The sequence below is a fragment of the Leptodactylus fuscus genome, chromosome 9, assembly GCF_031893055.1.
Source record: "Leptodactylus fuscus isolate aLepFus1 chromosome 9, aLepFus1.hap2, whole genome shotgun sequence".
NCBI lineage: Eukaryota > Metazoa > Chordata > Amphibia > Anura > Leptodactylidae > Leptodactylus > Leptodactylus fuscus.
Genome location: NC_134273.1, coordinates 37507802 through 37534106, shown reverse-complemented (window position 1 = coordinate 37534106; position 26305 = coordinate 37507802). Strand labels below are relative to the sequence as shown.

The window sequence follows — 26305 nt, the reverse complement described above, 5'->3', positions numbered from 1 at the left end:
AATTTATTTGACCCTATACAAGCAACCTGTTTGGTTTAACTCCTCCATTGAGCTCACCTTGTAACAGTGAATGGGGTTAAATAAGCAATGGTGGTACGCAAAGACTGCAAGGGCTAGAGACCCAAACAGAACAAGAGCAAGCAAGTTACCGAGAACAAAGTACTGACATAAGCGAAGAAAAAAACAAAACAAACAGATTTCTTAAAAAAAAAAGACAAAAAAAATCAAAACACATTAAAAAAAAAAATTCCCGAAAAGGATAGAATGAACCAAACGAAAAAAAAATGCATGAATCCCTCTATGTACCCGTTCATTTTACTGATTCATTTAAATAACTAAAAAAAAAAAAAAGAAGCAAAAGGACGAGAATATTGGGGTTAAAAAAAAATGTGGGAGGGATTGAGAAAAATAAAAAACAAACAAAAAGGGATGAGATTTTCAAGAACACAAATGTTGGGATTGCGGGGTGGGAAGAAATGGGTGGGGTCTATGATTTGATTCATTTATTTCTGTTTTATTTTTCAATTCTTTTTTTCTAAGACTCGATTTCACTAGGGCCAATATAGGTTCGGATGCAGAAAGTGCCAAGCCAGGTTTTTAGTCCACGTCTCTTAATATTTGCACTGTGGTAAAAGTCAGTGCCACGTTACAGACTTGAAGAAAAATAGAAAAAAAAAATACAGAAAATATTTTTTGTTCCGAAATGTTGCGTCAGTGACTCCCAACAATGTGACGGACAAGCAGATTTGAACACATACATGGAGGTGTTTATACATATAAATATATAGGTATGACTATATCTATATATGGATGTATATATTTATAGCGCTCTATATAAATATATGTATGTGTATACAGAGTTAAATATATATATTTATTTTTCTATGTCGGTCATATAGTGTTAATATATTTAATTTAAAGGGACTGTATCTTTTTAGACTTTTGCTCTTTTTGAATATAAGGAGCATTTTTTTAAATACATAGATGTTCTTTTTGGCTGTCCATAAAGGGGAGGAGCTTGAAGGTTACCTGTCGTCCGCCTGTAGAAGATAATGGTGAACTAGGGGTCTCTTGGAACTCAATTTCTTGTTCATCCCAATGCACTATGTGATAAAAGAAAGAAAATACTTGGAGCTGATGGTGTTCTTTAGTAGCATAGCTTGTTGACGGCAGATGACTACGTTGGATGTAATATGGAACAGCAGATGAGAGCAGGTGAAGTAGGACTGTGGAAACCGCAGCGACCGTCACTAGACAGATCTCTAGGAACAGTTAGAACGTGATTCAGCAACCAAATAGAGCCTCCACTCCATGGCTTGTATTGAGCAAGACCACATTAGGGAAAGAGTTAAATGCCACCATGTAGTCACACGATGCAACATCCCAACGTAGTACTACTATATTGCACTGAAAGATGGTGAATGGGGTCACATGGCATCTCACAAGAAAACCAGTAGAAACCCAACACCGCTTGATTTTTTGCGACTGCATTCTCTAACATTAGATGCAACTAGCTATGCAATATTTGCAAACTTAATGTTGTCAGCTTGGAGTTGTAGCGTTGGAGACCACTAACAAATGAATGGGAGTTGAGCTGTAATCCCAATATGGGCCACTACACAGTGTACAGAGCTGTCTGCTTCTGGCTCCATACACTGTGCTAAGAACAGCCGATTGGTGTAGGCCCAGGTGTCTGACCCTGACCGATCTCAAGGATAGGTCATTAATGGTTAGTCTTGGACAACCCATTTAAGGTCCTCTTTATTTTCATACTGTACTGATCCAGTCTGAAGGCAATAACAAAACCCTGTGAACTAGATACCACATAGTAAAGAAGCAAAATTCGCAGTTACTTCAGATATAATAATCAGAAGAAATCCCTGGACCAACGTCCTATATTTTTACCTACTACTATAAATTGACTAAAACCATCTGTCTCTAGCTAAGTTGAAGTGAACGTTCCTTTTGGAAGCTAACCAGAAGTAAAATCACCTTGGTTGCCATATTTACTTGGAGAGTTCCAACTGTAGGGTTCAACAGTTTAAGCCCAAGGAGTAAAATTGAAGAACCCTGAGCTAGGCTAAGAAATCTAAATAAAAATACACTTTTAGAAGATTTTGGTTGATTCCATATTTTGTAAGTGGCCAAACACTAAAAAGGTGGATCCTTAAGAAGAAGTAATAGGTTAGCGTGACTTCTTACATATTGATAACTCAAATGACTGCAATGTACCTGTGATATTATTATGATGTCCCATGCAGGTAAGCGAATATAAATATATAATGGTATTAAGATATTAGGGTCTAACTGACACGGAGACCCACCAAGGGGACACTATTAGAAATCTATATTTCCGAATCAAAAAGGATAGGTCTCAGATGATAAAATGTTACGTTTAATAGTAACCCGAATCAACCAAAATAAATATTAGGTTTAAAATTCCCAGAAAATGCTCGGAAGTAACGGCTCTAGACCGCCTAGCTGTTACCATGTTCCCCTAATGATCCAGTATTAAACTGGGGAAACGCGTCGGGTTGATGCTAGAATGAGATTCGGAGATAAGGGACCTCTCTTAAGGGCATTTTTATAGGGAGAATTTATTTTGCCATAATCTAGGTGCACCTTGGAGTACGCGCTTCTCAAAACACACCATCACTATTGTATTAAAACTCCTTATGGTAGCATATTTACTCTTAAAGGGAAATACCTAATATAGGCAATCATTTTGGAGGATTGCCATGTTTTCTATGTATATGTGACGAGGCTGGAGGCAAGATGAATTTTACATTATCTACTCCGCTCCTGACATCACTATTCCCGATCACCATGTACGGACTAACAGTACACACCTTATATTGTAATATATGAATGGTCTGATGCCTTTCTAATGGACATCTTAAGAGGTTTCCCCGATTCTGAGCATTTTCTGGGAATTTTAACCCTAATATTTATTTTGGTTGATTCGGGTATTTTTTAGTTATCAACTATTAAAAGTTAAGTTTTATCTTCTGAGACCTATACTTCTTGGCTTTGATATTAAGAATAGACCCAATGACCTGCATAAACAGGGTTTTTTGGGGATAGGTCATCAATGTTAGATTGGCTAATGTCTGACACCAGGACCCCCATAGATAAGCTGATCAAGGCCAAAGTGGTGATCCGGTAAGCAATCACATGGCCTGTTTACTGCTCAGTCCCAATGAGGTGAAGGGGGCTGAGCTTAAAAAACAAAGCACAGCTGCTGTACAATGTATGGCGTTGTACTTGGAAAGTAATGAAGAGACAACACGGATCGGTGGGCATACCAGGTGTCTGACCATGCCAATGTGATATTGAGGACCTCTTCGAGGAATAGGTCATCAATTTCTTATGCTTGAAAAACTCCTTTAAGCTCCATTTTCAAGCACCCAGACAAGCTGTAGAATAAAAAATATTAGCACATGAAGCTTCTGGTCTCAGCAACAACTTTGAATGAATATAATTCTGTATAGGATCTATATACACTACAAAGTGAAGCTTTTATTTTGTGTAATGGGTCACTACATTGGATCATTTTCATGCAGTTATCCCTGCTGTTCTCTTATGAAGCAGAGAGGCCTTGGGACTCTTGAAACAAAATGACCCAATTATAGTTGCAACCCATTCCAATTGATAGATCTTGGATAACATTGTAGAAACCATTCACAAATACACTTGTATAGACAATTGTGTCCAATAACAATGCCACTCATGGTGGGAATGGTGGTAGTTTTCGATCAGACTTAATGCTCAGGCTATATCACACTGGCCAGATGGGCCATCACTGGCCATCTTCTTTCCTAGACTCTTTGCTAATTTGGAGCCAAGTGTGACCATAAATGGTTAAATGTGTGGTCTGGATTAGGCCTTACTGCATCTTATGGCATATTGTTATCACATAATATATTGGTTAGAATTATAGTTACAGCCCAGATCACGCCGATGTAGCATTCATGACTATACTGTACTATGTAGCCTGGGCAGTAGCGTGCAGTGCCTTTAAAGGGGTCCTGGCGGCTCTCCCTAAATATCTGTTTTAATAAACACTTGAAATCTTCATTAAATGAATATTTTGGAATAACCTTTCTTAGACCTCAAAATTGTGTCACTCCTCCTAGAAAGCAAATAAACTGACAAGTGGGTGTCACAAGTCACAATGTCCTTGACATTGTCCATTTATTGCTGACAGTGCCAGTGCAGGACACACCCCTTTGATAAGTACGGTAACACCCAGTTGTCAGTTTATTCAGAACACCACGCAGAATTATAAGAAAAGCTGAGCCAGAATTGTTATTTCAAGGTTTAGTAAAACGGCAAATCAGGAAAGGAGACAGGATCCCTTTAAAAGAATACTCCAAGATAACTGAGAAATCGTGTGGTATATAGTAAGTAGGACGTGAGGTGGTGGAGTTCTGCCCCCTGTGGTCCTACACCCGGCATCGCACAACATATCAGTTTTTCTTGGAGTGTTCCTTTAAATATTTTAACCATGATCCATGTTCCTACGTTAATTGCTGTTCATACATAGAAAAGAACCAAGGACACTAAGAGCAGCTTTAGACCGGGCGACCCCGCTGAGTCTTTCCACGGATCCTATGCCGATCAATGCAAGGGGTTAAATATAGAGACGCAAATATTGTTTGCAAATAGATGTAGGATTATTACATCTACGGAGAAGTTATAGGGAGCATTTATGCACAGTAGTAAGAGGAATTATAGGGGAGGATTATGTAGCATAATAAGAGGATTATAGAGAGACGTTTAAATTGAGTAATAAGTTATAAAGAGCAGAATATGAAACAATAGGATGAATTATATAACATCATGCATGGATTATAATTGGTAGAAACCAATTTTGTGTTTTCGTGCAATTTTGTTAATATATTTATATTTTGTATTTTCATTTCTACTAGAACCTCCCTCTTTAAGACGGTGCCTCAGAATATTTATTTTATCGATTGGGGCCTCAGGGAGCGTATACAAAAATTTTTCCGACTCAATGGTATTGGGTCAGAATATGTATTATTTTCTGAAACTGTTACTATTCATGTATTTATTTGCTTTATTATTTATTTAATAACTATGCTTAAATAACGTGGTCCTAAAAGCCTGGCCTGGCAGCATCTGTTCATATGTACCGTTCTAAATCGTAAGATGTGGCTGCAAACCTCAGTTGGAGGAGTGTTGATACAAAAGGCAACAGTCCCACCTCAAAACCTGGGGAAGAAAAATAGGGATTTTTTTTCCAACTACATTTAATTTCTAATTAAAGAAAAAGGTCATTTTTTTATTTTCTTTTTGTTCTTTTTTAATAAAAAAAACAACAAAAAAAAACTCAGATATAAATAAATGTAAATATGTAACTGACGTCCTGAGGAGAAGATGGATATGGTGAATTATTTCATTACGGGAACTTGGGATATAACATGATTGTTATTTCTTTATTTTTTGTCTCCGCTAAACACTGTGACATCCAAACAAGAGATGAGTTTAAAAGTTGCCTGTGATGTGTATATCTGTCATGGCATAGCAATGTCCTTGCGAGAGAGAGTGAGACTGCACGGACACGAGAGACAGCGAGAAAGAGAGGAAACGAGAGGAACAGAGAGATCGTGAGTGAGGCTGGTGCGGAGAGAAAGATGGGATATCTGGAAACCCATTGTAACAATGTATACTGAGAACTGATTTTGTACCCTGGATTATTTTTGTATCTATAAGGTATATCTCCTCTAGTATGTTATTGTGTATGAAGAGTCAAAGACTCGTCGAAATCTAGAATATTGGGTTCAAGTGTTACGTTAAGAAAAAACAAATAAAGGGGTATTGGACGACGTCCACAAGTGGTGGAGATGTTTCACCATGGTGATTCTGCAGCAAAATCCACTAGTGTTACATGCAGATTCTGCTGCAGATTTATTGCAGATTTCACCCCTTTCCATGTATAGGGAGAAAAGCCAGCCACATAATCAGCATGCCAAAAACCACAAAGGTATTTTTCATGTACAGGATATGGCTCAATTAAAGGGAGTCTGTCACCACAACCCAGAATATCACCCAGTCCCGCAGACAGATAAGTCAAGGTCACTTGAATAAAACTGTGTTTTCCCATTGTGAATCGCTGCCTCCGTTGATGAGATATTCCTGGTTTTGTCAATATGCAATTGAGCTCTCTGGAGCAATAAAGGCGTCGCCATTGCTCCAAAGAGGTGAGTAGTCAAGCATTCTTTTCTCCAAGTATGCTTACTGGCATACTAACAAAAACAGTGATATCTTGGCAATGATAGTGAGTCACAATGGGAAAACACCATGTGACCCTAGCCTGTTTATCTTCAGGGATCAACTTACCGGGTACTGGTGAGAGAGTCACTTTAAGGACTCGTTCACATCTGCGCCCGGTCTCCGTTCATGCAGGTTTCCGTTTCCTGCACAAAACTGAGCAGGAGACGGAAACCTGCAGGACTCTTTCACATCCATTCATTTGAATGGGTTTGAAAGATGTCCGGCCGTGAGCGCCGTGAGCGCCGGTGAGCGTTTTATGCTCTCTGCCGCAAAACCTTTTTTTTAAAATCAGACACAGAGTCGGACATGCAGTACTCTGTTTCCGGTTTTAAAAAAAACCGCTCACTGTCGCTCACGGCCGGACCCAATCTGACAGCTTTCCGTCTTCTACATGTAGAAGATGGAAAGCTCAGAACGGACTCCGGGCGCTAGTGTGAACCTAGCGTAAGTAGTCAACAACCTTTGAATAAATAGTATGTAAATAGTAATGGGACAAATATAAGAAATAGTGTTGAGCGAGTAGTATTCGTCGAATATCTCGTTAGCATAGGAATGCGTGTAATCAGCTGAACACCGATTGCACTTATTCCTATGCCGGCAAGGTATTCGACAAATACTACTTGCTCAACAATAATAAGAAACTTTGTCCTACATCCTATCAGAGAAAAATGCCTTTTTCTCCACTTGATCTCTCAAAGAGAAGTTCAGCAGAGATTTCAAAGTGATTGTGAGTTCTCTGATGTATAAGACTACCTGTGTCCATCAAACACTATTGAAAGAGGAGATGTGAATAAGAGAGAAGTAGGCGGCAAACAGAGGCTGCTGCAGATAACAGTAAGTTTTATATCTCAGCCCAAGTGCTTTATTCACATGAATACTGTTGAGAACATCTCTAGAATGTCCTACGGTATATGGTGCTATTGCTGATTCTGTGTTAGGGAGCACAGTCTTCTATTTTCTCCATGTGCTGTGTATGGGAGACATCATAGCTGCTAGTCCCAACCGCCAGCTCAGGTACTCCAGAGAAAATACAGTCAAAATATAATTCAGAACTTTACTCGTCACGCACATACATGCAAGCGTATCCGGAAAAGTCATCTGAAACGTTAGGTACACTTTAAGGGTATCATTTCACAAGCTGCTGATTTGTTGCAGAAATTTTTGCAACTGTTCCAATTATTTAAATGGGTCTTGCAGAAAGCCATGTGCTCGCTGCCAAAATAAGCCAGCTCAGATGAATGGAACTGATTTTCATCTGTAGACATTTCTGCAACAAATCTGCCACATGTGAATATACCACTTATAACCCAAAGCAACCAGCTGAGCATACTCTGTATATTCCTAAGCCAGAGTCTAGTTGGATGAGATATACCAGGGTTTGTACCGTTCAATTTTCATAGAGGTCTCTGAATAATGCTTTGAGGAACAGCTTCCCAGAAGGATTCATCTTACGGGCTGCATATACAAAGGAATTGATTCTAGTGGATAATTTGTACATTCTTTCATACATTTACAAGTGACACCAGAATCTTTACAATATGGATAGGAGATGTTAAAATACACTAGACCTAATTATAGGTGCTAAAATGGACCAAGCCTACTCCATTGCCCAGCACAACCACACAAAGAGGTAACAAGGCCGCCAAAATACTGAAGCCAATTAATACTATTAGTAGACAAATGAGTGAAATATACACACAACCAGTCAGAGATCAACATTGTTTACTTTGATAGATTCCATAATGGGGTCTGCAATACTAATTTAAGATAATGGGTATGGTAATATCTTCATTGAAAGGGACTGTTATGCAGATCACGTGCTGGGAGCGCCTATAATTTGCTATAAGTTTTGCAGAAATGCCATGTTAATACTTCACTGCAGGAAAAACGTATGGTGTCAATATAAATGACAGACATGCATAGTGTCTATTGATTTCAATGAACCCCAGCTCTCCTATAGCGAAGAGCCAAGTTGGAGGCGGTTTATTGCTTTAGCAACGTAAAAGTGGTGCCAAGAGGAGAACTCCTTATTTAGGCTGAGGCCACTACATTGTGGAAACGCAGCTTTTTTGTTGCAAATTTTGCTGCATTGTTTAAGCCGAAATCAGTAATGGATTTAGCATTAGGTAGAAATATAAGAACTTCCTTTTGTAGCCGTTCCTGGCTTTGGCTCAAAAAAACACAACAAAATTTGCAATAAAAAAGTTGCATTTCCACAGCAGGGGGCTTCGCCTTAAAGGGATGTTCCTGGACTTATTCACTGATGACCTATCCTCTTTTGGTCTGACACCAAGGATTCCCACAGATCAGCTGGTTGAAGAGGGTGCAGTATTTGGGTGAGTGTTACGGCGTCTTCACTGACTATCATACATATCATAGAGGATGTGCTTGGTATTGCAGTGCAGCCTTATTTACTTGAATGGTATTGAGCTGCTGCTGTACCATGTGACCAATAATTATGACATCATTAGACAGCAGAGGCTGCGGTACTTCTGGGTGCCTTGACCTCTTCAAACAGCTGATCAGCATGGGGTCCGGGTGAAAGAACTTCACAATAACCTACTGTCATAAGGATTGGACTTTATAAAAGCGCTGCCGTAGCAAGAATTATGTGACTTATTAAAAATAAAATACATGCATACGCATACGTGCGCTGTCTTTACCACGTCTTATAGACTTATAAGATATCCTAAGGCATCAATGTTAGAAACCGGATAACCCCTTTGCCTATTTCTAAAACAGGTTTTTTAAGGAAATGGATTCTGTGGACCCTGTAGAAGATTTAATGGTGCTCGGCATAATGTCCTATGTGATGCACTGTGGTTTAATACCAAGATTCCTGGTGACAGACTCCCTACATTTGCCTAAACAGTTTAGAAGTTTATGACCATTTTTTTTGGTCAGTTTTTTAAAGAGGACTAGTCACAAGGTCTGAAAAGTTCAATGACTTACATCAACTGATCGGCGCTGTTATCCTGAGCATTTTGGTGTTTTGCTTAGGCAAATCTGTTAGGCTATTTCAAAGATATAAGCCTTTTTGGGCTAAGACTCCACACATCTAAAAATACACAGCGGAAAATATATTGTAGTGTTTGGGGTTTTTTACTGCGAGGTCTTTCATTGTGTTTTACTGTGTTTTTTTCCCCTATCTAGTCTATAGAGAAAACACTTGTGTTCCCACAGCTACAGGTTTAGGGCGGGTTCACATCTGCGCCCAGTCTCCGCTGTGTGGGTTTCCATCTTCGGAAACCCGGCAGTTAGTGTCCACCCATGAGCGTCTTCTGGTCTCCGTGGCGAAACCGTTTTTTTTTTAACCGGACACAAAGTCCTGCATGTCTGATTTTGTGTCCGGTTAAAAAAAACGGTTTTGCGTCAGAAGACGCTCACGGGCAGACACTTTAAAAACCCATTCAAATGAATGGGTTTGAAAACTGACTGCCGGTTTCCATCTCCTGTCCAGTTTCTCAGGCAGAAGACGGAAACCTGAAAGCAGAGACCGGGCGCAGGTGTGAACCCGCCCACACGTGCAGCATTTTTTTTGTGGGGGGGGATTTAAAAGGGAGCTTTTCCAGAGCTTTTTTTTCCTGCAATATGTGAATGATATGAATAAAAATCTCTTTCACTTTGCTTGTACTGTAAAATGCATTTCCACAGCAGCCAAAAGCGCTTTGTTTCTACGACATGGGGCCTTATACTTAGAGTTAATGCAAATTAGCATAGAATAGCCAAATGGGAGAAACACAGCAGGACATACAGTACACAGGTACCTCATTCCCAGTGAAACTACTATGTTACTGCCCACTTGGCTAGTAGACCCTAATTTGCATTAACACTGAAAGGGATTATATCTTTGGAATAGCTGAACAGATTTGGAGAAACCAAATGCTCAAGGTGACAGCGCCTATCAGATGAGGTGTATCATTGGGCTTTTCAGGCCTAGTGATAGGTTTTCTTTAAGGCTGAGTTCACACGTAGTAAAGTGGAGAGTGATCTGGCACGTATACGGCGTGTCAGAGTTTGCGCGCTCAAAAAGATCCCATTGATTTCAATGGGAGTTACGAGCGTATACGCCGCGTAACTTTGCACCCGTAATTTTAGCTCTTCTTAGCTCCTCGTGGATAGGGGCATGAGCAGTATAAGGAACAAAGGAAAGTCTATGACTCTATACGCCACTCACTTGTAACTCGGAATTGATCAGAAATGAAGGGGCCCGGCACTCAGCTGAGAACAGTGCAGCAAAGATGTGTCAGATATATAATAGCACACATGCCAACCAAAAATAGTAGATCTTTATTAAATGACAAAAAAGACATAAAATTACACAGGACCTAAAAACAATAAAAACAGAATAGAAGACATCAGTGAGTCACTCATGGCTTATTTAGTGGTGACTCACTCTTTTTAATGTTTTTAAGGCTGAATTGTGTAATTTTTTTTACACGTCTTTTTTGTTGTTTAATAAAAGTTTCGTTTTCATCATTCTTTTGGTGTGTACTATTCTTATTGATGCTTCTGCTCTGTAATATATTAAAACCACTTTAGGCTGAAGACACACATTGAGTTTTTGATTATATATTTTGTGTGCAGATTGAGGATTCAGCATGAAGTTTAAGTAAAGTCCTTCCCTCATATTATCCATTACTTTGATTTTGGAAAATCTGCACTAAAAACAGCAACAGAAACTCAATGGGGGGAATTCACTATGCACTCTATACCAGTTTTCTGGGATAGAGGAATGATATTGAGGCTTACATTTTGCACAAGGCCCTTTCTTGCATCAAATGTGATCCTCAAGCCCAGATCCACTCCTTGCTCGCCGCAATCTTTGAATGGGTTTGGTCAAGTTGGTCGATAGAGATGAGCGAACACTGTTCGGATCAGCTGATCCGAACAGCACGCTCCCACAGAAATGAATGGAAGCGGCCAGCACACGGGGGGTTAAGCGGCCGGCCGCCGGCAAAGTCTGCGTGCCAGGTGCTTCCATTCATTTCTATGGGAGCGTGCTGTTCGGATCGGCTGATCCGAACAGTATTCGCTCATCTCTATTGGTCGAATATGATCCCACCATGACCTGATTGTTTTATCATAAGTCATGCAAGTTTTCTGGCATGAGTTAGAATGGAAGTCAATGCCAGTTCCTACCTGGCATGGATTTACAATCTGATGCCAATTGGGCCGTTTATTTAGATTGGCGTACAAATCACCAGTCTTAATAAAGTTGCCCCAATGTTTCTTCAGCTTCAAAGGGAACACTTCAGATCTATTTAGGACAGTGAACAACCATTATGGGCCAGTGATTTACTGACCCAAATAGCCCTATTGCAGTCCTGACCATACCCACAATTCGAGAAGAAAACTTTTATACATACCCAGCTACTGTATTTCTGGCTCCTGCACGGTGCTTCACTAGGCTACAGCTGTATACATTGGCTTCAGTGTGCATACACCAGACCACAGACGCATACGCAGTGAAGCCAAGATGTATTTCCTGGACTTCAGTGAACAACTATGCAGATGTTGGGAGCCACAGGTGTAACATGAAGCCCTTGGTCTCCAATGCAAAATTTATACCAGGCCCCCAACTATAATATATCATTAATAGTACTGGTCTCCCATATTTCGAAAGACACCTTTTGGGGCCCACTAAGGCTCTTAGGTCTTTGGAGCACCAAAGATATTAGATTAGATATGTATCAATGTTTGGATTTTTAGAGCAGCCATGGACAGAGATAGAATAGGGCTATGCGGAACACTAAACCACCAGTCCATAAGGACCTGTGGCATAGCATCCCAAAAAGTCCTGATAGATTCCATTTAAACCACATCTGCCATGACATAGAGCCCAATATTTCAAGGCATCCACTAAAGGGAGGATAACAGATGCACTGGCAACATCTAAATGATCCAATGGTTTGAGGTCTGTATGCTGTATGGAATGTGATCCCTGTCTGGACTTATACCCAGCAGAGATGTCTCAAGAGAGGACTCCTTTCTGTCTGAGGAGTCCTCATACCCAGTTAAGCATGTTACCACTGCCATGTTGTGTGCCTGTTTACCATGACTCCTCATGTACAGTTCTGTGTGTGGATGCAGTTCTGGGTAGTCATAGAATTATGGCATACCTGTGATAAAAGAGGAATGGCAATGTTATTACTGTCTACTACCAAAGTTACAGTCAGTCAGATTTGTATGCTGCTTTTTTTATTGCTTTAAAGAAGATTTCCATCCAAAACGTATAATTGCCCATATACTAGTCAATAAGATGTGTAAATGAATTGTTTTACAAAAATCTTGGTGCTCTTCTGTTTTGTTGTGGTGCCCACATTTTCAATGACAACAGGAAATGCAATAACAAGGTGACAATTTTACCATCAGCCGCTGAGAGACCAATACAATGATGACAAATATGGCTCCACTTTGGGTCACTTCTACAAAGATGGACACTGCGACTGGATAGAGACGTGCCATTTAGATTTATTATAAAGCGAACACTGTAAACTAGGACGTAAAGGAGTTGTCTACATAAAGATAATTTACAAACAGCTCAGAATGGCATAAAAACATAAAAGAAGTAATAGTCAACTCACCATTCCCGCCGCTCAGATTTCAATGCTTACCGGGTCCTTGAAGGGCTCTACTTGCTGGTCCTATTTCTGAGGTAAGTCACTGCTATGTCCAGTGAATGGCTGAGTTGTTGTGTTCTTGTATTTCTTGAGTACTGAGAAAGAACCAGGAAGTAGAGACCAGCAGGGACCCATTAAACGTTGAAGGATCAGTGAGGTGACTATTACTTCTTTTGTTTTTGAGCCATTCTGTGCCACTTGTAAATCATTTTTAACCATCATGCCAGCAATGTCCAGTCTTCGGGAGTCCAACTGTTGTGTTCTTACTGATCAGTAGGATGAAGTGTTAATGAAGCCAAGAAAGTGCACTGTCACAATGTCAACTCTATATGTGCTGGGCTATTTCAAGGTGTCTGTTAAGAGACTACTCCTGTAAGGGTGGGTTCACACCAGCGTCACAACTTCGCTTGGGGATTCCATTCCCCTCTCTGCAAGCAGCGCTTTTCTCTCCACATTTTTTGCCCTTTTCGAGCGGAAACCAAGAGTAAACCCGCGGACCCCATTATAGTCATAATAGTCTTTCTTAAGTGGATTAGGTTTCCTTTCAGGGGTTCCTCAAGCAGACCCCCTGAACGGAAACCTGAACGCAGCACGAGAGGAGTTTTTCAGGTCAATCATATTGGTGTCCTTGTCTTAAGTTAGGTTATCAATATCTGACTGGTAGAGGTCCTACTGATCAGCTGACCGAAGAAACCAGTGAGTGCAGTCCCATTCACTTAAAGGGGCTGTCCAGTTTCCATAATGAAAAGTTATACAATTTTCCAATATGTATCAGTTCCAATATGTATACTTTCTGTATCAGTTCCTCATGGTTTTCTAGATTTCTGCTTGATGTCATTCATTCTGATTACTTTTAGTGGGTAAGAATCAGTCCATGGTCAGGTGCCACACGGTGGCTCAGTGGTTAGCACTGCAGCCTTGCAGCGCTGGAGTCCTGGTGTTCAAATCCCGCCAAGGGCATAAAACCATCTGCAAGGAGTTTGGATGTTCTCCCCATGTTTGCATGGATTTCCATCCCATATTCCAAAAAAGACATACTGATAGGGAAAAATGTACATTGTGAGCTCTATGTGGGGCTCACAATTTACATTAAAAAAAAAAAAAAAAAAAAAAGAATCAGTCCATGGTCATGTGATATACAGTCCATGGTCATGTGATGTACAGTTCATGGTCATGTGATGTACAGTACATGGTCATGTAATAGACACACCGGTGCAAAGCTTGTTACAGGACAGATGTTAGATTACTATGTAATGACTATAACAAGCTATGCACCCCTGTGTCCATCACATGACCATGGACCGTATATCCCTTGACCATGGACTGTTTATTACCCATTGGACGTAAACAAAGAATGGCAGCAATCAGAGATGTGGAAACCCATAAGGAACTATTACAGAAAGTATATTGGAAATTTGTACAATTTTTTATTATCCATTTATTTACTGAAACTGGACAAACGCCTTTAAATGGGACTAAGGCTGCAGTAAGCTAAGGATATTGTAGTCCCAGAAAACCCCTTTAAGTTGACCACATGCAATATTACGGAAGATTCCATAAAGACTCAGCTGTCCTGAAACAATGTTGATATGCATTTTGTCAATTTACGCTATCACTACCATTGTGGTCAGAGGGCAGCGAATAGATCACAAATGGTTGCGCAATATGATGTTAACACCTTGCACCGTAATTTACACCTCCTAATCTTCATACACAATTGCCCGGGTATGGTCATCCTCAGAATATCCTATGAAGCGATTCAATGTCAATATAATGGAAGATATCTGAGATAAAAGCAAGTTGTTAACCCTGTCTAAATTTTATGTGTCACTCAACAATTGCCTGCTCTCCCCTCCCCCACATCCCACCTCATCAACCCCATGTCGCCCCCTCTGTCTGTCCTTTCTCTCTCCTTTCTCTTCCTTCACTGTTTCTATCCTTCCTTTCTCTTTCCCCCTCCTTCTCCCTGGATCTCCCTCCTCCCTCTCTCCTTGTGCTCTGCCTCGCACACCCGCACTGCAGGCCTGTTTATCCCCTGCAGTCCACTATCACAGTGAGAAATGTTCTGCACCTAGCATCTCATGTCAGGCTGCAGTAGGAGCTGTGTGGGGGCAACTCAGCGTCCACCCACCTGCAGCATTCCCTGCCATCACTTCTCTGCGCTCAGTATCCTCCATGCAGACAGTCACTTGTATCACAGCTTCATTTAACTACACAGGCACAACACAGATATACTGTGAATACATCATGCTACAAATCCAAATACACACATTATAATGTAGAAATACAGTTAAAACCCATCCTCTATCAGTTCCATTAACAGCCTGCTTAATGCCGCTTTTATATCACAGCAATAGGTACAAAGCGACTATTAATTTATTGTAATATACACCGTGAAGCATAAAGTAGCCCCAGTAGATACATCAAAGGATTTTCCTTTGTCTGTCTTAAGGGCAAATACATCATTGCATCAGTTAGCTTTATTCAATAAAGGATGCAAAGTGCTGACAGGATGAAGCCTCCATTTATAGTTTTGCACCGTATTTGCACTAAGAAGACTTTATTAAATAAGTCTGCTGGCTGCACGTCTGCTTGGATTCTCGTGATTGAGTCTATGCCTTTGGCGACTTACAATACTCTCGGAAAGTAGAACATGCACATTGTAGATATAGGGGCTATTATTTTACCATAGAATTAGCTTGTATACGATATATAGCCCATAGCACCTAGAAAGGGCTTTTATATGCTGTATGTTGCTAATATTTCTATTACCAGAACTAATATTCTGTTCCAGTAATTTTTTCAAGGACCAGTAGAAAGGGCTAAAGAAAAGATGCAGCAGAATAAAGTGCAACATTCTCGGAGCCCATGTTGCCGCACTTTTCCCTTTCCTAAGGAACATATGAAAGCTGAATTCTCATCAACTACAGTCCTAATAAGCATTCCGAAAACCTGTTGCATCCATAAATGAACAATAATATGGCTGACAGTACAGGAATTGTTAGCCAAACTCCAGATTAGCAAATATGCCTAGTGATAAAGGGAGAAATCCATTGCTGACCGTAACATGGAGCAGGTGTGGACCCACCATGTCACCTAACTGGTTTAGTTTTGGGGTACTCCTGAGGACATTGCATGAGTGATCCCTTGATTTTCATTCTTTAATTCCTGTACAGGGATCTGATCTTTGCTGCAGGGAACTACCAGTTGCAAACTTTAGGAGTAGTCCTGATATAGGCACACATTAATCCAGGCGGCCCGAGGGACACTAGTGTGCAGCAACAGGGGATCAGGCAAGAGACTAGTCAAGGTATGGTCCAAGGTCAGGACAGATATGTTCATTATGGTAATTCAGGCAGAGGTCAGGGCAGAATCATGTATGAGGAGCAGTTCTGAGGTCAGGTAACAGGTAAACAGACAGACACCTTTACAGCACGTTCAGAAGTTTTTGCTCAGGCAGATTACAGATAGACAAGCTGCCTTAACTAATTCATAAGTGCAGAAGATTGTCTGGGAGCAGACAGCAAGGTTAGAGTTTCTGAAACGGCCAGTGTACCCTATAGGCAAACCATCGAACACAGAGCCCATGACCTGGAAGAGCAGTGCGGCAGGCAGAGGAGGTTATCGGCAAGCATAACCAGGTGGTGCAATATTGACCTTACTGGAGGACAGCACATGTGTAAGAGTTCTTACCCAGATTAATATAACTTTAACAACTTTACAGATCAGGTCAAATTATTTAATCAGGTTATAATAAGCACCGAGTGTGCTGTCTCCTGGGGCCCAAGGCTGCAAGGGGGCCCAGCGGTAAGTAATTGCCCATTTGAACCCTTAATAATCTGAACTCATAATCAACTGTATCAAGATCTGCCAATACCATTTCATTATTGTGGTGGGGTGCAGTAGTCTACAGGAAGTGAGAATCGTTTCATGAATATTTGTGAGTTTCACCCGGCTGTTTCATTCAGATTGAACACATCCAAAACAGAACTACTACACTCACCGGCCACTTTATTAGGTACACCATGCTAGTAACGGGTTGGACCCCCTTTTGCCTTCAGAACTGCCTCAATTCTTCGTGGCATAGATTCAACAAGGTGCTGGAAGCATTCCTCAGAGATTTTGGTCCATATTGACATGATGGCATCACACAGTTGCCGCAGATTTGTCGGCTGCACATTCATGATGCGAATCTCCCGTTCCACCACATCCCAAAGATGCTCTATTGGATTGAGATCTGGTGACTGTGGAGGCCATTGGAGTACAGTGAACTCATTGTCATGTTCAAGAAACCAGTCTGAGATGATTCCAGCTTTATGACATGGCGCATTATCCTGCTGAAAGTAGCCATCAGATGTAGGGTACATTGTGGTCATAAAGGGATGGACATGGTCAGCAACAATACTCAGGTAGGCTTTGGCGTTGCAACGATGCTCAATTGGTACCAAGGAGCCCAAAGAGTGCCAAGAAAATATTCCCCACACCATGACACCACCACCACCAGCCTGAACCGTTGATACAAGGCAGGATGGATCCATGCTTTCATGTTGTTGACGCCAAATTCTGACCCTACCGTCCGAATGTCGCAGCAGAAATCGAGACTCATCAGACCAGGCAACGTTTTTCCAATCTTTAATTGTCCAATTTCGATGAGCTTGTGCAAATTGTAGCCTCAGTTTCCTGTTCTTAGCTGAAAGGAGTGGCACCCGGTGTGGTCTTCTGCTGCTGTAGCCCATCTGCCTCAAAGTTCGACGTACTGTGCGTTCAGAGATGCTCTTCTGGCTACCTTGGTTGTAACGGGTGGCTATTTGAGTCACTGTTGCCTTTCTGTCAGCTCGAACCAGTCTGGCCATTCACCTCTGGCATCAACAACGCATTTCCGCCCACAGAACTGCCGCTCACTGGATGTTTTTTCTTTTTCGGACCATTCTCTGTAAACCCTAGAGATGGTTGTGCGTGAAAATCCCAGTAGATCAGCAGTTTCTGAAATACTCAGACCAGCCCTTCTGGCACCAACAACCATGCCACGTTCAAAGGCACTCAAATCACCTTTCTTCCCCATACTGATGCTCGGTTTGAACTGCAGGAGATTGTCTTGACCATGTCTACATGCCTAAATGCACTGAGTTGCCGCCATGTGATTGGCTGATTAGAAATTAAGTGTTAACGAGCAGTTGGACAGGTGTACCTAATAAAGTGGCTGGTGAGTGTATTATTATACTCTGGGGAGGTGAGTTAACATAACAGCTTCACTCACCTCCACCACGTCCTCTTCAGACCTCTTCCTGCAAACGCCATGATGTCGTGTGACCCGATCATAGGACTCAGCGGTCCCTGAAATAATTCAAGAGGCCTAAAGAAGACAAGGACCCACACTGGAGCTCTGGGGAGGTGAGTAACATTGTTTGTAATATTTGCTTACCTTCCCTGGGCTTCTGAATATTACACTCTGGGTCCCGAAGACATTTGGGGTTGATCAAACTCAACATTTTTAGATAATTTGTAACAAGAATCAGGAGCGACTCTCGGACATTATATGGTGTGGGGGGCCACTATAGAACACTATACTACATGTAGAGTCACTATGGGATATTATACTGCATAGCAGAAAGGACAGTATGCGTCATTATACTGTGTGGATGGGCCACTGTGAGACATTAAACTGTGTAGAGAGGCCACTATGGGGCATTACACTGTGTGGAGGGGCCACTATGGGGCATTACACTGTGTGGAGGGGCCACTATGGGACATTACACTGTGTGGAGGAGCCACTATGGGACATCATAATGAGTTGAGGTCAGCTATGGGACATTAAGGATCTTCAGCATGAATTGGAGGGTGGTGCGCCTTCTGAAGAGCCAGGGGCCCATGGTACCCTTAATCCACCACTGCATTTCCTTACCATGTCAACCATGATTTTCAATACCGTAATGGGTTTGATTTGGGTTACCCTGGTTAATAGCAGGGGATATCTGATTCAGAACTTTCATCCACTAGAGTTAAGAAGTCAGCTACACTTACCTGGACCTGGCATGTCCATGAATAATACAGCCCCCTGATCTTTTTAACAGAATAGGTTTGCCTAAAGCGGACAACCCTTTCCAGATATACATACATAGCCAACATACAAATAACAACATGAAATTGTCAGAACATTATCATTTTAACTTTTTTTTCCTTTAGCTACTTCAAAGGTGAAACTGCTCACAAGTGTTACTTGCCCTAAACTAGCCAGACACTTCAGATGAAAGCTTGTTTAGACATCTATTCCTCCGGAGTCGTGACCCACCATACACTTGCAGGGTAGACTCAGCCAAGCTCGCCTGTGCCATCAAAGGAGAGAGGGAAGTAATCCATTGGCAGATACCTGTGAACAAAGCATCAGACATCTTAAAATCCATAACCTGAACCTTGTTTTCCCTGATCTGTCACCAGGGAAAGTTGGGACATCCATACGTAGAACAACAATCCTGATAAAATTGACAGGTTCAGTCGACATTGATCTATGAAGAGACTTAGCCAACACTTGTTCATATGAACTCAGCCGAGCCCATCATCTATCATTTGCCAGATGTGTGTACAGTATATACAAGTGTATATTTCTTTAAAGGACTCATCTCATCTGGTGCTACAAAGATGACCTATAGATTTCACTGGATACTACATTATACTTCATTTCACAATGGAAGAAACAGATGTTGTCCACTTCTCACAACTTTTGATCATAGGGGCCAAGTAGCTGAGCGCCAACAACTAGTACAATGGGAGGTTATTCATCAAGTGGGCATGCAGGGATGTAGCTATAGGCGGTGCTGAGGTAACAGTCACTACCAGGCCCTGGAGCCTAAGAGGGTCCCAAAGTTCCCTCTGACAGATAAAAGATACCACGATTTGGCACTGGAACTTCAAGTTATACCAGACTTCCCCTTTAGGTCTGATTATATAAGCAGGTAGCTCTTTATGGCTGGTATAGGCACACAATTTTCAATGGGCGTGTTTCATAGAACATACAGATGCGTGGCAAGTAAATAAACACAACCCCTACATTGCAAAGAGAACACTAGGAACATATCCATACCCTTGTGTATTAGGGTGACAGCGATGAAAACCATTGGACACCATAATAATGAAGTAATTGTGGATACTAGCAATAGGCCATGCATTCTTCAAATAAGAAGACATGTCAGTGTAACACTTCACTTTATGCCCTTTTCCACCACCTTTGTATTAAAATAAGTTTAAAAGCAGATTTGACCCCTTAAAATCACTGATCGGGGTGAGAACATACTAGGGCATCTCAATAAATTAGAATATCAGCAAAAAGTTGGGGGTTTTTTTAGTAATGCAGTTGAAATATTGAACCCATATATTATATTGAGTTATTACAAACAGAGAGAACTTTTCTATTAATTACAGCCAAGGAAAACCCAAAAGTCATCTCCGAAAATTAGAATATTATATAAGAGCAACTGCATAAAAAAATATTTAACACAGAAATGTTGGCCAAATAATAAGTCAGTCCAGTAAATGCCCTCAATACTTGCTGAGGCTCCTTTTGCATGACAAAAGGCATCAATGCGCAATGTGGCAAGGAGGGATCAGCCTGTGGCACTGCAGAGGTGTTATGGAAGCCCAGGTTGCATAATGGCAGCCTTCAGCTCTTCTACATTGTTGGGTCTGGGGTCTCTCATTTTTGTCTTGACAATACACCATAGATTCTCTATGGGGTTAAGGTCAGGCAAGTTTGCTGGCCAATCGAGCACAGTGATACTGTTATTAAACCAGGTCTTGGCACTTTGGGCAATGTGGACAGGGGCCAAGTCCTGTTGGAAAATGAAAATTCCATCTCCAAAAAGCTTGTGGGCAGAGGGAAGCATGAAGCGCTGACTTTGGTCTTGATACAACACAGTGGACCTACACCAGCAGATGACATGGCTCCCCAAACCATCACTGATTGTGGAAACTTCACACTAGACCTCAAGCAGCTTGGACTGTATAGAGCAACCTCTCCACTCTTCCTCCAGACTCTGGGACCTACCAAATGAATTGCAAAATTTACTTTCACCAGGAAACACCTTTGACCATTGAGTAAAAGTCCAGTTCTTTCTCTCCTTGTCCCAGGTAAGACGCTTCTGGCGTCTATGGGTCATGAGTGACTCCTCACATGGAATGTGACACTTGTAGCCCATGTCCTGGATACATCTGTGTGTGGTGACTCTTGAAGCACTGACTCCAGCAGCAGTCCACTCCTTCTGAATCTCCCCCAAATTTTTGAATGGCCTTTTCTTAACAATCCTATCAAGGCTGCGGTTATCCCGGTTGCTTGTGCACCTTTTTCTACCACACTTTTCCCTTCCACTTAACTTTCCATTAATATGCTTTGATACCTCACTGTGTGAACAGCCAGCTTCTTTAGCAATGACCTTTTGTGGCTTCCCCTCCTTGTGGAGTGTGGCAATGACTGACTTCTGGACATCTGTCAAGTCAGCAGTCTTCCCCATGATTGTGTCACCTACTGAACAAGACCAAGGAAGTGTTTAGCTTAGGAAGCCTTTGCAGCTGTTTTGGATTAATTATTCTAATTTTCTGAGATAATGACTATTGGGTTTTCCTTGGCTGTAAGACATAACCATCAACATTAAAAGCAATAAACACTTGATAAAGTTCACTCTGTAATGACTCAATATAATATATGCATTTTACCTTTCAAATGAATTACTTAAATAAAATAACTTTTTGATGATATTCTAATTTATTGAGAAGAACTTGTAAGTGGTAAAGCAGTTTATACCTGCCTAGGTGGATGCAAATGCTTCTTGCATGACCAATGCCAAGTGTCATCAGAGTGGTCCATCCCTTTATGAGCAGCATCACCTCAATCAGTGTTGCAATTCCTCAATGTAGAAATCATACAAGGAGAAATGTAAAAATATAACAAATGTATAGATGAGACAGAAGTGACTAGTAAAAAAAACCAAAACAATAATTTATGTACATAGTTAAATTTGTATCAAATTTCAGAAACTAAGAAACTTATATAAGAAACATAGGACAAGTGCCCATACCGCAGTCTTTGCATGTTTGGCACTTTTCAGATTGGTGTCCACGCAAGTAACAATCCCTGTTTACACTTTACATTATTTACTGCAGAGATCAGAGAAAGCTGACGATGTCTGCTGTTTTTAATGAAGCACTAGGGTCAATACTGATCTGCAATTCCCCCCCTGACGTCACTGGGGAAACCCTGGTTATGTCATCCAGTGAGACCTCTCAGTTGGTTAACCAGTCAAGACCAAGCAGTTTTCACAATTCATGACCAGACACTAGGGTTGAGCCGATCTTGAGATTTCAAGATCGATTTTAAAATCCGATTTCCGATCATTTTCCAGCTGATCTCGATCCCAATCGTGAAATTTACTCGATCGCCAATCGAAATCCGATCTTCTCCGATCCTCAATCCTAGTCAATGCTTCTCTATGGGAAAACTCACTTTTAGGGTTCAGCCGATCTTCAGATAACCTCCGATCTCGATCCCGCTGGAAAAGATCGGGTCGGAATTCCGATTGCGATCGTGAAATTTACTTGATCGCCGATCGGAATCCGATCTTTTCCAATCCCGATCGCTCAACCCGACCAGACACCTTTTTAGGTTTTTCAGTATATGAGGTTTTGAAAACTAACTGTATTTTACAGGTGAGGCTGTGTTCACATTAGCACTGGTCCACTATAGGAGCAGAACAACTAAAGAGCTGGATGTGTAAAACTAACACAGCCCATAAGATCTTAATCTATAGTGGGGTTCCCATAACTTTTCTTCTGGTGTCTGACATTTTTCCGGAGTACAGCATGCAGGACTTCTCCGTCCACAATTTTTAATCAGTTCTGCAAGACGATATGAGCTTAGCCTTTTTCAAATATTATGAGTTTTTTTCTGCTTTACGTCTACGTCATTTTTATTTCTGCATTTATTTCTTTTTTTTTCCCAGGAAAATATGATTTTTTTAAAAATATTTTTTTAAATAGTTTCCCCTCTCCATTGCATTCAATTTAATACATTAGAAACCCAGTTTTATGTTGCTTGGTGCAGGTCTAAAAGTTGCGGTGTAGATTTTTTTGGGGGGAGGGGGGGGGACATTTCAACATTCCATTATTATTTATTATTGCTTATTCCCCTAGACTGAGGCTGACATGTAAGCTCCAGATAGAGGGTGTATACAGCCTTCTAAGCTACACTGCAGAGCTGACCCAGCAGCTCCTGCAACTACCGGGCACCTGGTGATCACATGACTACCGGCTTCGCAGCAGGAAGCACAATGGCGGCTTCCTGCACTGTTGACACAGAGCTTATTGATTGCCGTGTATCCATGATCAAGAAGGGAGGGATGGTAATAAACCATCTCTGCTTTGTCTATGCGGATTCCACAATCTCCGTGCAGCTGCAGATTTCACAAGGACGTTTTAACACATCCTTGCAGAGTTAATTGCCAAACCACCAGATGTGTAAAGTCGCCCACCAGTTGGCAAGCGTCATTCATAACTATATAGCATCTCCCATTAAGAAAAGTAAAATTCAAAAAAAGAAAACAAATAGAACAAAAAAGTCCCAAGAAAAACAAATGGAGCAGGGACCATCTACGCACAGCCCCATTCCTTTCATATGGAGCACGAAAGGGAATTGCTAGAAAAGCAATTCCCCAGTAGCTGCTGGTGAACCCTGGGGGAAGGGGCACGACAAGACAGTGAGCCCTAAGCTGAACGCCCCGCTGTCCCTTCCTACTTGCCTGACCTATCCTAAGCAACAGGCGACAACTGGGCAGCAAAACCCTACCTAGATATAGGTGATGACACAGAACACAGATAAGACAAACAACAACAAAGGGAGGTCAGCTAGCCAAGGGTTCAGTAACAGTCAAGCAATGCAGTACAGAAACGAGATCCAAGAGAATAGTCAAAAGTAAAGCCAGAGGTCAAAGTTCAATGATATGAGTACAGGTAACCTCAGCAAGAGAAACATCCAGCACATACAAGGCAATAGCAAGCACCAGTGTGAATGTGAGCAAACAATAAATAGGGAGGAAGAACCCGCCCCAGACCTGATAGGAAGATAGGCTGTCAATCACACAAGTACGGCTAACATTAACTATTAGAGGGTCAGAGGGAAACCAAGGTGAAGGAGATGGGTGTGATGGTAAATCAATTACCAAGGTGAGGGAATAGGACAGTGTTCAGACAACACAAGAAGAACCCTAAGCAAGGAATCAAAACTGAACACGCCTCCTGCGCTGCAGCATGTGAACGTATGGCGCAGAAGTTCGAACGGGTGCGGATGTAACAGAGCACTTAGGGGAAAAGTGTGGGACCTTGTTTTAGTGATCAGTGGGGGTCCCTGTGTTCAAATTCTTCAGACATCTCCAAGCATCAGACATTCATATCCAAACCTGTGGACATGGAATAAGAGTTTACAGTGATACAATCCATTTAAGGGTGCGTTCACACAGTGTAACGTGCCGCGTGATCTGGCACGTATACGGCATGTGAGAGTTTGCCCACCGTAAAAGCTTCCATTGATTTCAATGGGAGTTAGGATTGTATACGCCGCTTAATTTTACGGCGCGCAAACTCTCACATGCCGTATACGTGCCAGATCACCGGGCACATTACATCATGTGATCGCACCCTAATATAGAAACATACATTTTTTGTTGCCATTTTGTAATGAAAGACCGATGTAGTGGCAAACCTCACTATATCCTCTGCATGAGCAATGTCTGAATTTTGGCAGCCATTGCCAAGTCAGATGAGAGCCATTAGTTTGTCACAGCCAATTGGATAGATGACTTAATTTTCTGCTCCTATGATGAAGATACATATTAAGTAACAAATAGCATTAGTAATGCAGAAGAGGAAAAGACTGCTGCACTAACCTGTATGTGTGCATGCGCATTACAGACAGATAGATAGATAAACAGATAGATAGATAGATGATAGATAGATAGATAGATAGATAGATAGATAGATAGATGATAGATAGATAGATAGATAGATAGATAGATAGATAGATAGATAGATAGGTAGATCGGATGTTCATATGATTAAACCTATACATTCTATTTATATAATTAGATATATCTGTTTAATCACATGGTTAATGTATTTGTCTAACCCAATGTGTCTAACATATACATGTGTATATGTGTGAATGCAGCTCTAACAGCCGAACAGTAATGGTAAAGCGCACACATCAGTTTACAAGGCTGAAACATTTGATGTGAAGGACATAACAATAAGTCTGCCTTCTGGTGGTTGCAGAAGAAAACTGCAAGCTAGGCAGCCACAATTCTGCCTAGCAGCCAGATCCCTTATCCTATTAGTCTGTTACAATTAGCTTCAATCCCTTACTGCCAATAAGACACACAACACCACAGTCCCTGACTCTGAAGCCCTCCGACTAGAACGTGGCTTAAAGCGCACTGGAACCTGAAGCGGATAGTGTGTGCACATAAATCAGGCAATCTTGTTATGTATATGTCACATAAAAGCTACACAAACTCTATAAATATATAAGACGGTATGACCTTCAGGACTGACCTATATGCTCACTAAGGTCATAACGCCCCTGACCATAGACATGGATACAATGGGATACAATGGCTTTCGCTGTGATGGTGGCAGACAATATTTTATAAGACATAACTCGTTTCTGCAACAGTCGAAAAAACATACATACATCATATTCTATCCCTATATAACCCTGCCATAATATGACTCTAACTATACTTTCTAGAGGTGTGCAAAGAATTGTATTATTTTCTTTAGTCAAAGAAAAGTGACAACTACTATTGCCCTGAGCCCAGAATCACACAGTTGTCAGATGTGGACGCAGCCTTACAGTATCTACAGCTTGCCTACAGCTCCTTATTAAGTGTTATAGGACCAGGAGATATTCACTGTATAGGGAGGTAAGCCTGAAATTCATAGTCTTCATACCCAGCTTTCCCAAAAATTAATACACGGACTAAATAGAGCTTTCAATAGTTTTACAGAAGAGAATAACTTAAGGACAATATGGACAGTGTATTCTTAAAGGGGCTCTATCAGCAAAATCATGCTGATAGAGCCGCACATATGCGTGAATAGCCTTTAAAAAGGCTATTCAGGCACCGTACATGTTATATTAAACAAACCCCCCCCCCCCATTTTAAAATAAAACCCTAAAACAGAATGTGATAAACTTACCCATCGTACACAGTGGGCGGGCATTCAGGGTCCGCCGTCTTCTTCAGCCACGACTCATCTTCCTGCGATGCCCTCGGGTCCCGTCTTACTCGCGAACTGCCATTGATAAAAAAATGGTGTGGGCACATGCGCAGTAGCATGCTGCTTCT

At 41.3% G+C, this 26305-nt stretch overlaps 1 protein-coding gene across 1 annotated transcript in view; it reads right to left on the bottom strand.

Annotated features, from left to right (window-relative positions):
* STIMATE (STIM activating enhancer) overlaps positions 1–26305 on the bottom strand; it is a 372954-nt gene that overhangs the window by 274610 nt on the left and 72039 nt on the right. The gene's annotated exons all lie outside the window — the stretch shown is intronic.